At 38.7% G+C, this 18,768-nt stretch overlaps 1 non-coding gene across 1 annotated transcript; it reads right to left on the bottom strand.

Annotated features, from left to right (window-relative positions):
- Window positions 1–7,385: 7,385 nt before the first annotated feature.
- On the bottom strand, window positions 7,386–7,526 carry LOC124861668. The gene has a single exon (XR_007036709.1). It is a non-coding gene; the product is annotated as a U4 spliceosomal RNA (small nuclear RNA).
- Window positions 7,527–18,768: the final 11,242 nt, after the last annotated feature.

Below are 18,768 nucleotides of genomic sequence, written 5' to 3'. Positions count from 1 at the left end.
CCTTTTTGGATCAAATTCATAAAATGATATGACCACATAGACAACATGATGTTAGCCTATGAAACGAAAACCACTGAAAATGCTTTTTTTATCCAACGCTTACCTTAAAATAAGCTGATGCCTTTCTTTACGTTAAGACTTCATTTTGGACTACTGGCTATCAATTTTTATTGTTTTAGCTTTTTCCACTATTTTTTCACTATTCAAAGCATAAAGCAAAATTTCTGTTTTATTTTAGTGGTTTGTTTTCTGCAAGAACACATTGCTACTGAAGTAAATGTCTGGCATTATCGATACTGAACAATGGTGTGTCCAAACAAGTTTGTGTATGTATTTTATGGAAATACACCTTTATGGAAATTAATTTTCTGAAAACACACTTGCATACACACTTGTAGAACCCTGAACCCTGAAGTAGTATTGAAAGACTAAAATATTTAAAGCAGTTTTTGGGAACTAGATATATTTTGACTCATGGATAAGGTTTTTAGATAACCTCTTAAGGTTTAAAAATCAAATGTTTTCAATATTCTATTCCAAACAAAACTAGATTATGAATGATAAACTTTATTATATTATTGCAATAAGTGCAAGAAATGGACTTTGACAACAGTGTGTATTTGTCAAGTGTAAAGGGGATGTCAAAATAACTAGTTTTTTTTCCTGCAAAGGCTGATGAGCTTTCAAAGAACCAAAATCACTAATAAAGTTGCAGAAAACATTGACTAGTCAAAAAAGTAGCTCTTCTGCTTATTGTTTGCTATTGTTATTGAACCACTAGTGGCAGCAATCAGGCAAACTAAAGATTTTAAAGGCATAAAGTGCATGAATATCGAACATAAAATCAGTCTTTATGCAGATGATGTATGACTTTTTCTCCAGCATTTGCAAACCTCTGTCTCTCAGGTAACTGGATTGGTAAATTCTTTCTCAAGAATTTCAGATTATCCTATAATTTGGTTAAAATCGACAGTTCTTTCCATTAATTGTTCTTTCCACAATTCCCTTAATACACAGCTACAGTCAGGTAATATTACATATTTGGGTATTAATGTTTCTCCTAGATTGGCAGATTTAACAAAACTAAGCCACATCCCGCTTTTAAAAAAAGTGGAAGATGATCTCGCTAGTTGGAAATCTCTACCCATATCACTCATGGACAGGGTTGCTTTAATAAAAATGATGGTCTTGCCAAAAATCAAATTACTTATTCTCAATGATAAACCATCATCTGACTGGTTTAGATCTCTGGACTCCTCCATTACTAAATTTCTTTGGAAAGATAAACCACCGTGTATTAGCTTAAAAGCACTACAAAAGACCAAAGATAAAGGAGGACTAGATCTAACTTTAATCATTACTTCTTAGCCAACAAGTTACAATACATCTCAAAATGGTTTAAACACAGTCCTCTAGATGAACCTTGGCTAGACGTAGAACAAACATTATGTAATTATATTAAGATTTCAGATCTACCATTTATTAGCTCAAATATAAAACGACATGTATGCTTTAAAAGCCTCAATATCAGCACCTCTCTGACAGGATGGTGGGAATATCTAAAAATGACAGGGTCTTCACTAATCCCATGCAGACATACACCCATCTGGAACAACCCTGACATCCTACAAAAAATAATATGATACACTTTTCAGATTGGAGGAGTAAAGGAATTGAATACCTGGAACATATATTTGAAGGAATTCAGTTAATCCAATTTAAAAGATTAATTATACAATACGGGATGGACAAGAATACATTTTCAGAATATCAACAAATTAAATCTATAATAAAAAATAAATTTAGACCTAAAACGTTGGGTTACAAATACCATCAACCCCCCCAAATTATTGTCTAAAATATACAGGATACTGCCTTATATAGATTAATCAATTTCCCTTCCTATTACAAAATGGGAGGTGGACTTATCAGTTAACCTTAACCAAACATTCTGGTCTCTGATATGTTCCAGAACTTTTAAAATGACTAGTGACACTAGTTTACAATTAATACAATATAAAGTCCTTCATAGAGTATACTATACAGCTCAACGGATGTTCAGGATGGGGTTTGCAACGTCTAATACTTGCTTACAGTGCATAGGCAATATAGCCGACAATTACATCCACGTACTATGGTTATGTACACCTGTTCAGAGGTTCTGGTGCCTGATATGTGAAGAGTTATTAAAGTGTCTGAGGTGTAATATTTCACCTTCCCCCTCAGTTTGCTTGTTGGGCAACTTAGATGATGTCACTACAGACACAAATTCAGTTCACATGGTTTTCACTGCCTTATGTATCGCTAAGAAAACTATCCTCCTGAATTGGAAAAATAAAAACCTTGTTAATATTAACCAGTATAGGAACCTTCTGTGTCCGGGCTGGGGTCGCTCAGGTTCACGCACCAGCCCAGGCTAACCCAACCCAGGTTCAGGTGCTGGGGCGGTCTGCCTGTCTCCACCCCCGGAGGGAAGGGGACCACCTCCTGGGTCTGGGAGCTGGTTGCCCCTATGGGGTATTGGCACCTGGACTTGGGAGTATAGAGTATGTATGGGGTGTGTAAGTGAGTGTAGGATGTCCATTATTGTTTGTCTTTACGTTGGGTGGGTGGCTGTGAGTGTTTTTATGTGTACGCATGAGGGTGGGAATGTATGATCGTGACTGTGTGTGCCGGTATTTGTGTTTGGTTGGGTGTCGGACTGCTCTCTCTCCTGGATCAGTTTAGGCCGCCCATCAAATCTGGGGCCTCTTTCCTCTCCGCCACAGGACCTGCCGGTGGTCGTTGTCTCTGCCTGCTGGTGTACTTGTGGTTCTCGGTGTCCAAGGGCTGGGTGCTTTGGTGTGTGCTACTGTCCCAGACAGGACATGGTTAACAAAAAAAAGCAGCTCTTCTGTTTTTGCCTCACTCACACCTAAAAACATGGTGCCACCTGTCTTTTTCAAAACAGCCCCACAATGTCTTTCCATGGGTTGTAGATTTTTTAAGGTCATAAACATGAGATTATCTAAACGGCAATCAGATAAAATACTCAGAGCCTTACAGAAAATGTATTTCTGTTAAATGTATTTTAAACCATCTGAACAGTTTGTTAATGGCCCTAAATGATTCAGTTTGAGAGATTGAGATACTGGATACACTAAATTATAAATGACACTACTCATACTTGTTGTAGCACTGTTCTAAATTATGTTCTAAACATAATCAGATCTTTTTAAGAGGACACATTTGTTTCTAAGAGGGTTTGTTGTCATCTTTGTTTGAGAGAAAAGAGCGTTCAGGCCAAAAATTAAAAGAAAAAGAGTAGTTCCTTCAGTGTAAATTATTTTTCATTTGATCAATTTGTTTTCTCATGCTTTTGAATAAATCAGAACAGTCCAATAGGGTAATATTGATAGGGTGAACATTAGGTTTGATTTCATCAACAACTTCTATCAGGGGGAGAGGGAAAATAACCCCCAGTTGTACCAGAGTGGGCTTTCAAAGAGCCCACTATTTCATCCAGCACAAGAGGGAATAGATCCAGAGTGATCAAAACAGTAAAAGCATGCTGGAGGAGCAAATGATCATGAGCAGAATGGGTAATAATGTCTTATACATATCTCTCTGATATCTGCTATCCATATAGGTCTCTGACAGGCAAACCATACTGGGGCTATATTGAAAATGCTTTGTGTAACACAATTTATGTTACAAGATCTGGGTCTTCATTGCTGTCTTTGGTTAGAAGGTGTGATCGCACAAGATGAATGGAAATAAAAATAAAATCTTCACTGATTCATATCTTAGACACAATTAGTCTAAAAATAAATAGAAGATGTTGCTTGTTTCTCCCTGTGTGAAGGGCAGCAAATAAAATAATTCAGTAATTTATTTTAATTTTCCACACATTTTGAGCCAATCTAATAATGAAGTAATTTTCAGCTGACTCCTTTAATCAGCAACCTATTAGTTATTGCCTTCTGATTGGTCCATCAGACACAGTCCAGGTTAAGAAAAACATCCAAGTTAGGACAAGTGATTATCTAGCAGGGGGACATCGCACGTTGTCCTTAGATGGTGGAAGGAACAGGGGACTTAATAGGTACCCAGCCATTTATTTATGCATTTTGGGTCCTTGGCAAGATCACCCAGCCATGAAAGCAGTCGCTGCATTTAGCTTATTAAAGTAACATCTCTGGCAAAAACGTAGCACTTAAAAGTTGCAAATTGTTATTAGTGGCAGAGTAAAAGTGCTTGCAGCGATATGTATTATCAACAAATGTCTAGTAGATTTATGTTTTTCCTCACTCTTTTTTTATGAGCAGGATTTGACAAGGTGTTTATTTCTTTCCAAAACAGACCTTCAGACACTGAGTCATATTAAATATTAATCTTTCTGGACAACATGTTCTCTAGTGTTCTGAACTCAAGCTCAGTTCTGCACTACATTGTGAATCCAAATGAATCCTGCAATATCCATCTGTCTTTTAACAGTGACTAAAATTCAGAAATGGAGGAAATTCGGATAGGGGCAGCTCTATTTTGGCTGGTTAAACTTTGACTAAAGGGAGAAAAATAACACATGGGCATGACCTTATTTCAGATGTTCAGGTTCCTCTGTTTTGTGCTCATTCTGAACCCTTTCCTGTCAGTTCAAGCAGACAGCTATTTCATGCTGCGGCTGCTGATGAATTTGACTTATGGACCAGCTTCCCTGTTTTGCTGCCATTTAATGGTTGCTTATGACCTCACCCCAGATTCAAAATAGGTTAAATAGGATTTACATGCAAAGTGATAATGTCCGAGGGACAGACCTTTGAGACGTGCACAAGAAGGAAACCAAATAAATTTCTATGATGAAATGGTGGAGAATCGATGTTTTCTACCTCGGCTTTCAATCATTGCAATATTATTTTGCAGCATTCCACTGTAGCTCTGGCTGAATGTTTAGGGTTGTTTTCCTGCTTTAAGGTTAAATGTTTTCGTCCAGGACTGTCCCTGCTGAAGAAAAGCATTCCCAGAGGATTATGCTACCTCCACAAGGTTTCAGGGTGGGAACTGTGTGTTTAGAGTGTTGTGCATTACTGTGCACATAAGACCTAAAGATAAATATTGGTCCACAGAGCACCTTCTTCCAATGTGTCCTCTACATTGGTCATGGTGAACAATAATCAAGGCGTTTTATGGGTGTCTTTCAACAATGGCTTTCTTCCTGCCGCTCTTCCACTAAGCACAGTTTTGGATTATACTGCTAATAGTCGTCCTGTCAACAGACTCCCCTGAGCTGTGGTTCTCAGCAGGTCCTCCAGGTATATTGTTTATTTCTTTGCGGCTTCTCTGATACTCTCCTTACCCAGCCTGTCAGGTTTAGAAGATGGTCGTGTCTTGAAATGTTTGCAGTTATGCTATACTCGTTTCTTTTTCATATGACTCTGTGAGACGTTCAAAGCTGAGGGTAACCCAGCTTTACACTTTACAACTTTCTTTCTGACATGTCTGCTGTGTTCCTTGGACTTCATGATTTCAATACATATTGAGGGAGCAAAGAGTATTAGTATGTTTTTATTAGTATTTTTTTTTTGTAGGTTAATAACAAAAATAAACCTAGAGTAAAAATTCAGCTGTTGTTTTTTTTCTACAACACTTTTCTGCTTGTTGCCTGTCCTCAGCAGTGGTTTCCTAGCAGCTATTTTACCATGAAGACCTGATTCACACAGTCTCCTCTTAACAGTTGTTCTAGAGATGTGTCTGCTGCTAGAACTCTATGTGGCATTGACCTGTTCTCTAATCAGAGCTGCTGTTAACCTGCGATTTCGGAGGCAGTGACTCAGATGAACTTATCATCCGCAACAGAGGTGACTCTTGGTCTTCCTTTCCTGGGGCGGTCCTCATGTGAGCCAGTTTTTTTGTAGCGCCTGATGGTTTTTGCGGCTGCACTTGGGGACACTTTCAAAGTTTTCCCAATTGTTCGGACTGACTAACCTTGATTTCTTAAAGTAATAATGGCCACTCGTTTTTCTTCACTTAGCTGATTTTTTCTTGCCATAATACAAATTCTAACAGTCTATTCAGTAGGACTATCAGCTGTGTACTGATACAACACAACACAACTGATGGTCCCAACCCCATTTATAAGTTTTGAAATCCCACTTATTAAACCTGACAGGGCACACCTGTGAAGTGAAAACCATTTCAGGTGACTACCTCTTGAAGCTCATCAACAGAATGCCAAGAGTGTGTGGAGCAGTAATCAAAGCAAAAGGTGGCTACTTTGAAGAACCTAGAATATAAGACATATTTTCAGTTGTTTCACACTTTTTTGTTCAGTATATAATTCCACATGTGTTAATTCATGGTTTTGATGCATTCAGTGTGAAGGCATCAAAATTATGTGGAGATTCACTCCATATAGAGTAGTCATGAAAATAAAGACAACTTTTTGAATGAGAAGTTGTGTCCAAACTTTTGGTCTGTACTGTACCTCAGCAATGAATGTATAGAGCAGATAGGTTTACATAGCATGGTGTTGGATCACGATAGGTTTGATTTTATTTTCCAGCAGGACTTGGCACCTGCCTAAACTGCCAAAGGTACTAAAAGCTGGTGCAATGACCATGGCGTTGCTGTTCTTGATTGGCTAGCAAACTCCCCTGACCTGACACCCCTAGAAGATCTATGGGCTGTTGTCAAGAAGAAGATGAGAGACGCCAGACCCAACAAGGCTGCTTTCAAAGCAATCTGGTCTTCCATCACACCTACGCTGTGCCACAGGCCGATCACCACTATGCCATGACGCATTGATGCAGTAATTAATGCGAGAGGAGGCCCAACCAAGTACTGAGTGCATAGAAATGGGCATACTTTTCAGAAGCTTCACATTTTGATCTTTCTAATATGATATTCAAATTTTCTGAGACACTACATTTTGGGTTTTCTTAACCTGTAAGCCATAATCATTAAAATTACAAGAAATAAAATCTTGAATTATTTTACTCTATGTGGAATGAATCTCTAATAAATAACCATTTCACTTTCTGAAACAGCTGAGCAAAAATATTGCACTTTTACACAATATTCAAATTTTTATGTAGATGTACCTGTACTCAGGCATTTACCAACCCAAAAGGTGTTAAGGTTCTAACAGTGATAAGATCTTACCTTTTATGATATCAATCTTGATGTTAATCGACATACATTTGGATGATTTGAGACGCTGTTGGGAATTACTGTACAAATCACTATGTCATTAACCTTCAATCAGGAACGCAAGAAGCCAAGTAACGTACAACCAATAAATAAAATTTTCTGACCTATACGTATGCAGACAGTAAAGGCAATTCTGGTTATACAGTCACAGTGTGGTTCTGTACATTATCACCTCTTTCTTTTCACAGACTAATCAGCCTCCTGAGAGACGGCCAAAAATTGCCATTGCAGACTGTATTTCAAGTCGTCAAGGCGGGGTATTGGGTAAAGTTTTCAACTAGCAAAAATCGCACCTCGGATAAACCTCATAGGCTACGATACTGCCACTGCGCAAAGCTGATTTCATGAGCTAAGCGGAGCAGTATGCCATTCACTCCCTATCATGTTAACTGATGGTTGTAAGCGTTAATTCATCATCACTTAGCAACTCCTCTGCTGAATAAACTCTAATCACATTATAATAATTCCTATAATGAACTTTGCCAAAAATAAACAGAAATGAAAGGGAAATACATACTGTAATTTAGTGAAAAAAAAAATCAATTCAAGATACACCAAAGGTTTTTGCATGTTTAGATCTACATGCTTTGTGACCATTACTGGGGGGGTGGGGCTAATTTTCTTGTTAAGACTATGATGGGTGTGGTTGGAAACTGATTAAATGTACTGTTTACTGTGGATTGAGAAATGCAATTCAGACCTCAAAAATTCAACTGACAGCAGCCAAACTAACCAAATTTCGGGTTCACTTCATAAAACACAATATTTTATCAAGTTCTTCCATATAACTTTGATGAAGAACAATGAAGTCCACAGAATTGAACAGCCTATGTATTCCATCTACTTTCTTCACAATTGTCAAAAAAGGCCATTGCCACTACACTTCCTCTTCAGTTGGTGGAAATCTTCAGGTGTATCAAAAATGGTTTTTGATATACTCCAGCACTGAATGTATAGAGCAGATAGGTTTACATAGCAAGGTGTTGGATCATGATAGTTTTGTACAACACTCAGTGTAATATATAAAGCTACATATCTTCTGTTGTAGTCATGACATTGAAAAAACAAGAGGCTATTTGTTGTTATCTTCCTTGTTTTGGAAATAATAACGTTTTCTAAATATATTTAAAAAGGACATATTTTTACCAGTAACCAAGGCATTGAAACACTTATTATTTTCTTGGTTTAATGAGTTGGTTAAACAACATATTTTGATACTTACATGTTGGTAAAGTACAGGTCCATCTACTGATGGTTGTAAGCGTTAATTCATCATCACTTAGCAACTCCTCTGCTGAATAAACTCTAATCACATTATATTAATTCATATAATGAACTTTGCCAAAAATAAACAGAAATGAAAAGGAAATACATACTGTAATTTAGTGAAAAAAAAAATCAATTCAATATACACCAAAGGTTTTGCATGTTTAGATCTACATGCTTTGTGACCATTAGAAGGGGGGGCGGGGGGGCTAATTTTCTTGGTAAGACTATGATGGGTGTGAAACTGTCCTGTTTACTGTGGATTGAGGAATGCAATTCAGTGTCTCAGAAAAGTAGAATACAGTGAAAAGGTTCATTATTGGAAACTCATGGGGTCAAACCCTAATCATTTAAGTAACTCAAAACGCTTGCAAAGGTTTCCTGAGCCTTTAAACGTTCTCTCACCCTGGGTCATAGGCTACACTAGCATGGCTGACTTGAAAGATGTCCAGAATACAGTCATCTACACCCTTCACAAGGAGGATTAGCCACAAAAGTTCATTGCTGTAGGAGATGGTTGTTAACAGAGATTTGTATGCAAGCATATTAACAGAAAATTGAGTGGATGGAAGAAGTGTGGTAGGAAAAGATGCACCAACAACAGGGATAACTGCAGCCTTGAGAGGATTGCCGAGCAAAATCCATTCACAAGGAGTGGGCTGAGGCTGGAGTCAGTGCATCAAGAACCACCACACACAGACCAACACTAGACATGAGCTACAAATGTTGCATTCCTTACATGTTGGCAAAGCTGCATTTTTTGACATTAAAAATTCAAAATAAATCATTCAAACTGCATTTTCATTTTCTTTTCCAAGACTGCCTAATTTGTAAATTAATTAAACTTATAAATAAAATAAAATTTAGCATTTCATTTTCAAAAGATGTCTCAGCAAATAGTGACCAAAATTCATTTGAAATGTCAAATTTCAAAATAAAAATATATTAACCGAAATGCTTTTTCATTTTAAGGTGATAGTTACATTTTTTGACTCATAAATTAAATTGCTAATAGATCTGTCAAACTGCAATTTCATTTTCTTCTTCAAGACTGTTCATTGTGTAACACAACGAAAGAGCAAACTAAGAGCAAAATGCTTTTTCGTTTTCATGCCCGCGCGCACAAAGTGTTCCATAAATCAATTTTGCCCCTTTTCCACTGACTCGATTTGGCTAGCTCGGAACAGCTCCGCACGGCTCGCACGGCTCTGCAAATTGTGTGTTGCATTTCCACTGTCCCAATACCCACACTACACCCTACGCCCCTCTATGAAGTGTTTACTTTGTACAAGTGCATGTAGGGGTTGAAGTGCGCAGGTTACAAGCGTACAAAATTGGAGAATTGGGACAGTAGGGGTTACGTCATCGACTTGCACCTCTGCACCGTAACTGAAACATCAAAAAGGGCAGGAACCAGCGCTGTTTTCACAGTCTTGCTGCTAAAAAAAAACTATTTAAAACTGCAATAAGCAATTGTTTTGAGGAGAAGAAAGTGCAGGAAGCGAAGGAGGCTTATACACCAAACTCTCGCCGCGCCAGTGTTTGTTTGAAAGGTAACTTCAGTGTTATGGCCTACTGACTGCCCAGACTCACTCTGAACCCAGTGGTATCTTACAATGTTGAGCCTGGAAAACCAGTAACAAAAAATATTTGTCGGCTTGCTGTCTAAAGTTTATGCAGTTCTTATTATTCTGATTTGATGGCTGGTTACGTTGACGGTTGTGATTGGTTTTTGCTCAGAACGTCATCTGCAGCAGTGAATTGTGGGTAATATACTTCGGCGAAGTCCGCTTAGATGCGGGCTTCGCCGAAGGGCGGATGTGGGGCACAAAGGGGGTGGGGCTAAGGAAGATTCTGGAGAATTGGGACACACTACGCACTCGAACTCATCAACGGGAACGCGCAATTCAGAGACACAAGGGTGGAAGTGCGGGTATTGGGACAGGGCCGAAGTGTTGCCACTGACGTCACTCTCCTGCGCCGCAAGGAACTGCGAAGTCAAATGCTTCGCGAGCATTTCCATTAATGTTATTTCAGTACCGGTACTTACTTTTTTGGTACCTCTTAGTAAGGCTAAGCGAGGCCGAGTTGGGACTGTACGTGACGTGAACAAACAGACGTTCACTGACTGGCCGTGTACGCGGCCAGCCGTAAGAGTTCACCAGTGTAAAAAAACAATCGCAATTTTCAAAACGTGCGTTCAAGCGAGTGAGAGAAACATATAACATAATATTATAATATATATATATATATATATTTATATATATTATATATAAACATAAATTTCGGCCCTGTCCCAATACCTGCACTTCCACCCTTGTGTCCCTGAATTGCGCGTTCCCGTTGATGGGTTCGAGTGCGTAGTGTGTCCCATTTCTCCAGAGTTGTCCTTAGCCCCACCCCCTTTGTGCCCCACATCCGCCCTTCGGCGAAGCCCGCATCTAAGCGGACTTCGCCGAAGTATATTACCCACAATTCACTGCTGCAGATGACGTTCTGAGCAAAAACCAATCACAACCGTCAACGTAACCAGCCATCAAATCAGAATAATAAGAACTGCGTAAACTTTAGACAGCAAGCCGACAAATAATTTTTATTACTGGTTTTCCAGGCTCAATATTGTAAGATACCACTGGGTTCAGAGTGAGTCTGGGCAGTCAGTAGGCCATAACACTGAAGTTACCTTTCAAACAAACACTGGCGTGGCGAGAGTCTGGTGTATAAGCCTCCTTCGCTTCCTGCACTTTCTTCTCCTCAAAACAATTGCTTGTTGCAGTTTTAAATAGTTTTTTTTAACAGCAAGACTGTGAAAACAGTGCTGGTTCCTGCCCTTTTTGATGTTGCAGTTACGGTGCAGAGGTGCAAGTCGATGACGTAACCCCTACTGTCCCAATTCTCCAATTTTGCAGGTTGTAACCTGCGCACTTCAACCCTTACATGCACTTGTACAACGTACCCACTTCATAGAGGGGCGTAGGGTGTAGTGTGGGTATTGGGACAGGGCTGTTCTTCTCCTGCCCTAGACCGTACCATAATGCACCAGGAAGCAGTGTGCATTGCTCCCGAGATGAAAAGCGAGCGCGAAGATTGTGTTCAGAGACAATGGGAAATCACCATTTCCAAATCTGTACCAGAGCTGCTAAGGGAAGCTGCAGCTGCCCTGGAAGGGCAACAAAATCTGATAGTATCTGTCTTTGTAATTAATTTACAAATTGAGCATTCTTGGAGAAGAAAATGAAAATGCAGTTTGGATGATTTATTTTTAATTTTATTTATGAGTCAAAAAATGCAGCTTCAGTTTGTAAATGAAAAAGCATTTTATTAATACATTTTAATTTGAATATTGGGACACATTTGCTTCCATAATTGCTTTCTTTGTGCAGTTTGTGGATGAGAGTTTGACTTTTAAAGAAGGTGTGCAGCAAGCAGTGATTATAGTGACTGACTGATGTGAGTTTATGAGATATTGATGCTACTGTTGATTACAAATTTCTTCTCAGATTATCACACAGGCATCCTGAACAAAAAGCAGGAGCACCAAAATGTTTGTAATTGTCGGACCTTATATAACTATGGCACCTTTTCATTTCTTCCTTAACTTTTTACCATCATCTTTAATCTTTACTTTAGTAATGTTCTCCATGAGAGTCTCCTTTTTGGAACAAGGAGGTTACTTCAGTTGTATTCACTAAAAACACAAAGACAATGTCTCTTTCAGCAAGCTCTTTCATTTTACTCCTGCACAGTGATTGTTAAACTTCAAAAGAGCATACTACAGTTAGAAGGTATATGAATGTGTTCAGACAACCCTTAAGATAAAAGCTGAAAGTGAGATCTGTAAGGGTCACATTCTTAAGGGGGTTACAAATTTCCCATCTAGCCATTTTATTCCAAGGGTGAAATCAGAACAACTTTTCAAACCCTCTCAACAATACAGAGAGCTTATAAAGGTCTATTTTTATTTTCTAAGAAATCCCAAAGCAGCTTAATAGAGAGAGAGTCTCAGTGTCCTTTGGTAATTGAAGTTCCTGCAAGTACTTCAATTTCACGGTTACATTCCTCACAGCTTTAGAAACTTCACACAGATTTAATTGGAGCATGCATGCAAGTCTACACAGAATATGTGTAGACCTTTATGTGTAGATAGAAATATTTTACAAATGATAAATAATGATATTTATTTAAATAGTCTGTTTCAAACGTGTAATTATAAACATAAAAACCTGATAGTTTGATGTATTTTATTCCTTTAACTTCTCACATTAAACAACTAAAAGCTCTAGTCTCATCATGCTGTACACAAATGATCCTGTATGTTTTCATATTTTCAGCAGATTATTATTTATAGCCCAGCACAAAGCAGTGATTCCATGCGATGACCTCGTAACTGTGTGTTAACTATGACAGCCGATGATCAGTATGTAGTAGTGAGCTAGGCTTTGTCATTGTCCTGGTAGCTCACTGCCAATAATTAGCTAAGGGGAAGGAGAGTGTCTTGTCCCTTTCAAGGCTGTTTGTTGATCAAAGGCATCTAATGGATTCACTAACCTCCTCAGACCGGTGCGAGGGGAGCTGTTACATCAGGGTGCAGAGTGGCAGCTGACACGCACAAGGACCTTTAAGAAGGTTAATATGTTTAATATCACTTTCACTCATGTTGAAGATTTCTGACTGTAAACGGGAGAACATATCGCACTTGAGTTTGTTTAAGGATATGAACTGCTTGGCGTCATAACATTACCTGCAAGCTGTCAAGGAAGCACTTTTCCCCTGTACTGTGCAATTGCTAGGCATCGGTCACTTCTTACATTTGTAGTTTTGGTGGTGAGAACCCATCTGCCATTACGTGTTTCATACTAAACATGTAATGCCCACCAAAGGGGCGTTTTGTGTCTGCTTAAAGGTAATTTTATAAAATTTACTGTTCAAAAAGTTATTTTTTTTTACTCTGCAGAACCAAAACAAAGGAAAATATAGTGTATTAAGTTTTTTAGAAAATAAATCATCCATCTATCATCACTTGTCCTTCGGGTACACTCACAGCTAAGGTCATGTTTTTGGACTGTGGGAGGAAGCTGGAGTACCCGGAGAGGACCCATGCACTCATGGGAAGAACATGAAAACTCAATGCAGAAAGACCGCAGATTGGGATTTGAGCCCAGAATCTTCTTGCTGCAAGGCAACAGTGCTATCAACTGTGCAACTGTGCAGTCTAGAAAATAGTATACAGTACGTTTAATTGAAATCAAAAGTTTTCTTAATAATTCATGAAACTACTAACTTGCAAAGAGAAGAAACTGACATAAAATGAATTTAAGTGCATGGGTATGAAATGTTTTGCTCATGGGTATGAAGTGGAAGTAAGAGGGAAAGAAATGGCAGCGGGTGGGTGTGAAATGGGGGTACGCATTGGCGAAGGGACAAACTGACCCGGAGTCTCATTTGAGACTTAACTCTTTAACATTAATATAAAAACAGTAAATAAAGATAAAAGAAGACATTTGTTTTAGAGACCATTTCAGCTGAAAGTCATTATCTTTGATTGGATTTAGAGTTGCAATGTATTCTGATTTCACTATTTCAATTTCTTTTCCTTTTTTAATCCTGGCCCTGTCTGGCGGAGAAGCCCTCAGAGTTGTTGTCTGAGTGCCAAAAAGTCCAACAGATTTTACACAAGTGGAGCAATACAGCTAACGCTATAATGTTCTGCTTGACATATAGAAAAAAAACTTTATCAAAAATTGCTTTGGGATTTTTTCAAATTCAATGGAAACGGAGACGGAAACGAAAGGGAAAAATGCAAGATGTATATAGTGGCAACCGCAGCTCAATATAGAGGATATTTGTGTATCTGTTAACACCTGAATCCAAACACCTGTGTGTGGATGTATGAGCGTGCTTGTGTATATAAGGTTTCTTTATAAAAATATGCAACAGGGAGTGTGAGGAGCCATCAACCTGCTCCCTAGAACCCGAGACAGACACGGAGAAGATCTGAGCCACAGACACACAAAGGCTCCCCACAGCACAAGAACCCTGGGAGGACGACCGCCCACACTACCACAACCCCTTTGGTCTTACACAGCTTCCTCAGATTTGAAATGAACCATGTTTATTGTTGTATTTGTGAAAGGAAAGGTCTTTGTCTGTGTTAGCCTTTGAGCAACGGAGGAACCCAGAATGCAGACTAGCGGGCAGCATGACGGTAAGTGCAAAAGGATTTAATTAACAAAAAACTCACTCATAGAAGAGGCAGAAACAAAACAATAAACGGGCAAGCAAGACAGGCTTGGCATGATCCAAAAAAAACTAGACATGAGCATGATCCAGTAAACAAGACTTGAGCATGATTAGAAAAGTTTTCCACAAGAAATAAACAGAACAGGTGTGTATATATGGAGTGTGAACCAGGTGAAACAATACAGATTAACTAGGTGCAGGTGAACCGAATAAACTTAATTGACAGGAGAGAACAAACGTGACTGAGCAAAACAAATTCAAGAATACAAACTCATAGAAACATAACTAGAAAAACATGAAACGAAAGCATAACCAGATCCAAAAACTTAACTTGACAACACATGAACTAGAAGACAAAAACTAAAGCATGACTAGGAAAATAATAAACAGAAACATGATTGAAAACCTTAACTGTGAAACAGACCAACAAAACCCAAAAACACGCACAAATCATAACAGTCTGCACACTCAAAAACATCAATCTGTGCAGTCAAAGCAGGCCTGTAACATCTTTCTTGTCTCTTTAGTCCACATCCTAACAGTCCAAAACACAGGCTTAGAGAATAGGACGAAAGCTAACAGATGACCTTGAATGCTTATGGTGCTCCTCCAACTGTGCCACCTCATTGTGACATATTACCCTTATAACCTTGGATATTTATGTTGATACAGGTCTCACTAGTTGCACTTGAAAAGAAAACAGAAAGAGTTGAATATAGTTTCACTCATGGGTAAGCTTGGCTGAACATTAACACCAGCTTGCACTGTAAACAACATGTTTTAAAGAACTTGCCTCAGGTTTTAGAGCATTTTTCATATTCCATATCTGCATAGGTGCACATGGGAGATTATTAAAAGTATGAAGAGGTTTAATCCCGATTTCCAATCGCAATACATTTCATTAGGACCATCTGTTGGTTCTTGGCCTTTGGTCTTATAATTTTTTGTGTTGCTTTTACACAATGAGACTATTGTATGCGTTGACCCACCACATAAGATGGTAGGTGTGAAAGGCTTCTCGATTCAGTTTTATGCAGTCTCTCTAATGGACTGGTATTTTAACATTACTGTTCTTATTTAATTGAGTAGATTCTGCATCTCCTGTTTTATATCAGGTTCTCAGATGATTCATAAAAAAGAAGACAGTAATAGAATGTGTAAATGGGATCATTAAAATTTTCTGGTTCATACACTTCTTGCCTGATGTGGCTGATATGAAATAATAATGGTATCTTACAATGAAAACTTTCACATTCCTCATTACTATAGCCAACTGAATGTGGTCAACTGTTTTGAACTATATGAGCATGAGTCATAACTCGCCTGCTGGAATAAATATACTTTGTGTGTGGAAGCTGACCTTTGAGCAAGCCAAAGCATTTGCAGACGCCGAGTCTTTGCAGGAAGACCAGCTTTTAATGTAGCAAATGTCTAAATCACAAACCTTAAAAGGGAGTTTCAGGCTTTGTGATGTAACAATAACTGCATCAATTTGATTTATCAGGTAAGTATTTTTTTTTAGAATAGAAATACCTTTTGTGGTCCCACAGTGGGAAAATTCAGGAATTAATTCATTGTCAATTCAAGATTTTGCTTCTCTTGTTATATCCATAAAGGTCAAATAGCACTTAGGATGCGGTTCCGACCGTGCCTGCTGAAATTGCACTGCCAGAAGACTGTCGGTCATTGTTTGGGGAGGGGGCGGCTTCACTAGTCACAACATATTTTAATAACTAATATCTTTAACCGTTAAATAGTTGTACGCTGGGCTTACTGTGTATATGACCACTATGGAAAGCTAGCATTTGGTAGCATTAGCGCACCCTAAAATGTTCACTAGCTTGTACCCTTCAGTTTGATACCGCTGTATGGGCCAAGGCATTTGTGGCAGAAAGACGTCATTCATGACTGTACTATTTAGGTGATTCACTGTCATGGTAACATTGACTTTGTGATTTACTTTTGTCTGAGTTCTGTATTTTGTGTCTTGTGTTTTGGTTTTGTGTATTTTCTATTATTAGCTTTGCTTAATTAGTCCTGATTGTTCTTCTAGTTCTTCCATGTTTTAGTGATGAAATTAGACTAACCTCCTCAGTTTCTTAGCCGTGCTCCACACTTAGCTGCCACTCATTCGGTTGACTGAGTCCATTTTACTCATTACATCTCCATGGTATTTAAGTCTCTCAGTTTTTCTCATTCTCTGCTGGATTCTGCTGTTGCTTTCGCCCTGGTTCCTGTTTAATTTGCTTTATGTTTTCTGTAAATTACTTTTTGTCTTCAATAAATCCTTGTCACTAAGATCCTCCCAAGTTCCTGTCTGCATTTTGGTCCTGATAAAAACCCCCAACATATTTACATCATACTTTTTTTAATCACTGACAAGTGAGGACTCAAAAAATCTCACATTTATCTTAACCTCTATAAAATATAATTTTTATTTAATTTCAAAAGAAAGTGACTCAATTGCACTTTTACAACAAATTAAACCTATTTTACTGATTGAATAAAATATATAAACAAAAATGATTTTTTTAACTAAGTAAAAAGTTAGGACAAGCAACAACCTTATAGTGGGTGTTACCACATTTGGTTGAAATAACTTCAGAGTGCTATGAATCAGAAAAAGGCAGACCCAAGATTCAGCCAGACACAGTACTGAAAGTTTTAAAAGGTTTATTTAGCCACAGGGAAACGTCACAGAGGTAACACTCCTCACAGCTTCCAGGAATCACTGAAGCAGAAAGAGGGATTAGTGACTCGTAGTCTCTCCAGATTTTGCAGGGATCAGAAACTAAACCACTAACCCGCTTTTGTCTTGAGTGGAACTTGAAACCCAGAGGGGAAACCTCAGTGGGCAGCAGGCGGTGATCTCCACAGCACAGGTAAGAAGTGACTCCTGGCTGAATAATCTGAGGGCTAGGCTGGCTCAATAATCCAAGGACAGAAACAGGGTCAACGATTGGAACAAGAGGCGTCAGGCAAGGGGCAGGCAGAGGCATATACCAGATGCAGGAAATAAGGTCGACAACCAAAATCCAAATAGTCCGACAGGGAGCAGGCAGAGGCATAAATCCAAAAGGCAAGGCAAGGCAAGGTCAAGAACAATGATCAGACAGGAAGGAACGCTGGATATCTACTCACACAATGGCTTTCAAAAATCTGGCACCATCTGCTTGTCAGAGTCGGTATATATCAGGGAAGACACAGGTGCTTGGCATTCCACAGATTGCACTACACTGCAGCAGCCACCAGGTGCATCTAATCTGCTGATTGCAGCCAGGGAGACAGGGTAGAGCAGAGGTGCCAGAATCATAACACAGAGATACGCTTCTTGTAGTCTCTGACATCAGTCTAAGAAAACTTTGCCTCCTTGGGTTTTCAGCTGTAAGGAGTTTCCAGTTATAGCCTGTTTTAAGTTTCCCCACAGCATCTCTGTGAGATCAAGATCTGTGCTTTGATTCTCCCAGGACTTTCTATTTCTTTATTCTCAGCCAGTCCATGGTGGAGTTACTGCTATGTTTTGGGACATTGTCATTTTGCAGGGTTGTGTTCTGCTTCTGCTTCATTTTTTTAAGGACTGCTTCACATTTTCTTTAAGCCCCTTCTGATATACATTCAAATTCATGGCAGATTATATGATGGTGATCAGCTCACCATCATATAATCTGCCATGAATTTGACTGTTTCCACTGCAGCATAGCATCACCAAACTATGACACTTCCAGTTCTTTGCTTAACAACAGGTACAATGTTCTCTTTCATTAATGCTATCTTTGGATTCCACTAAACATGTCCTCTGTTCTGGTGTTTCATCTTTACAAAAAACATTACTCCAGAAGTCCTGGTCCTTATCTTTGTTGTCCTGGCAAACTTCAGTTCAGCCTTTGTTTTTCTTACAGAGCAAAGGTTTCCTCCTTGCACACCCACCATGAAAGTTTAATTGGAGCAGCCTCTTTCCGTTTGTACATTCATGCACTTTCAAATGAACAGGAGCACAAATTTGCTGTAGATCTCGTAATTACAATTTAGGGTTTTACAATTTAGTATGTTTTAGTATGCCTTCAGTGCCACTTT

Source organism: Girardinichthys multiradiatus, chromosome 2 (genome assembly GCF_021462225.1).
Source record: "Girardinichthys multiradiatus isolate DD_20200921_A chromosome 2, DD_fGirMul_XY1, whole genome shotgun sequence".
Classification (NCBI taxonomy): domain Eukaryota; kingdom Metazoa; phylum Chordata; class Actinopteri; order Cyprinodontiformes; family Goodeidae; genus Girardinichthys; species Girardinichthys multiradiatus.
Note: the sequence above shows the minus strand (reverse complement) of the source record. Positions and strands in the feature narration are given on the sequence as shown.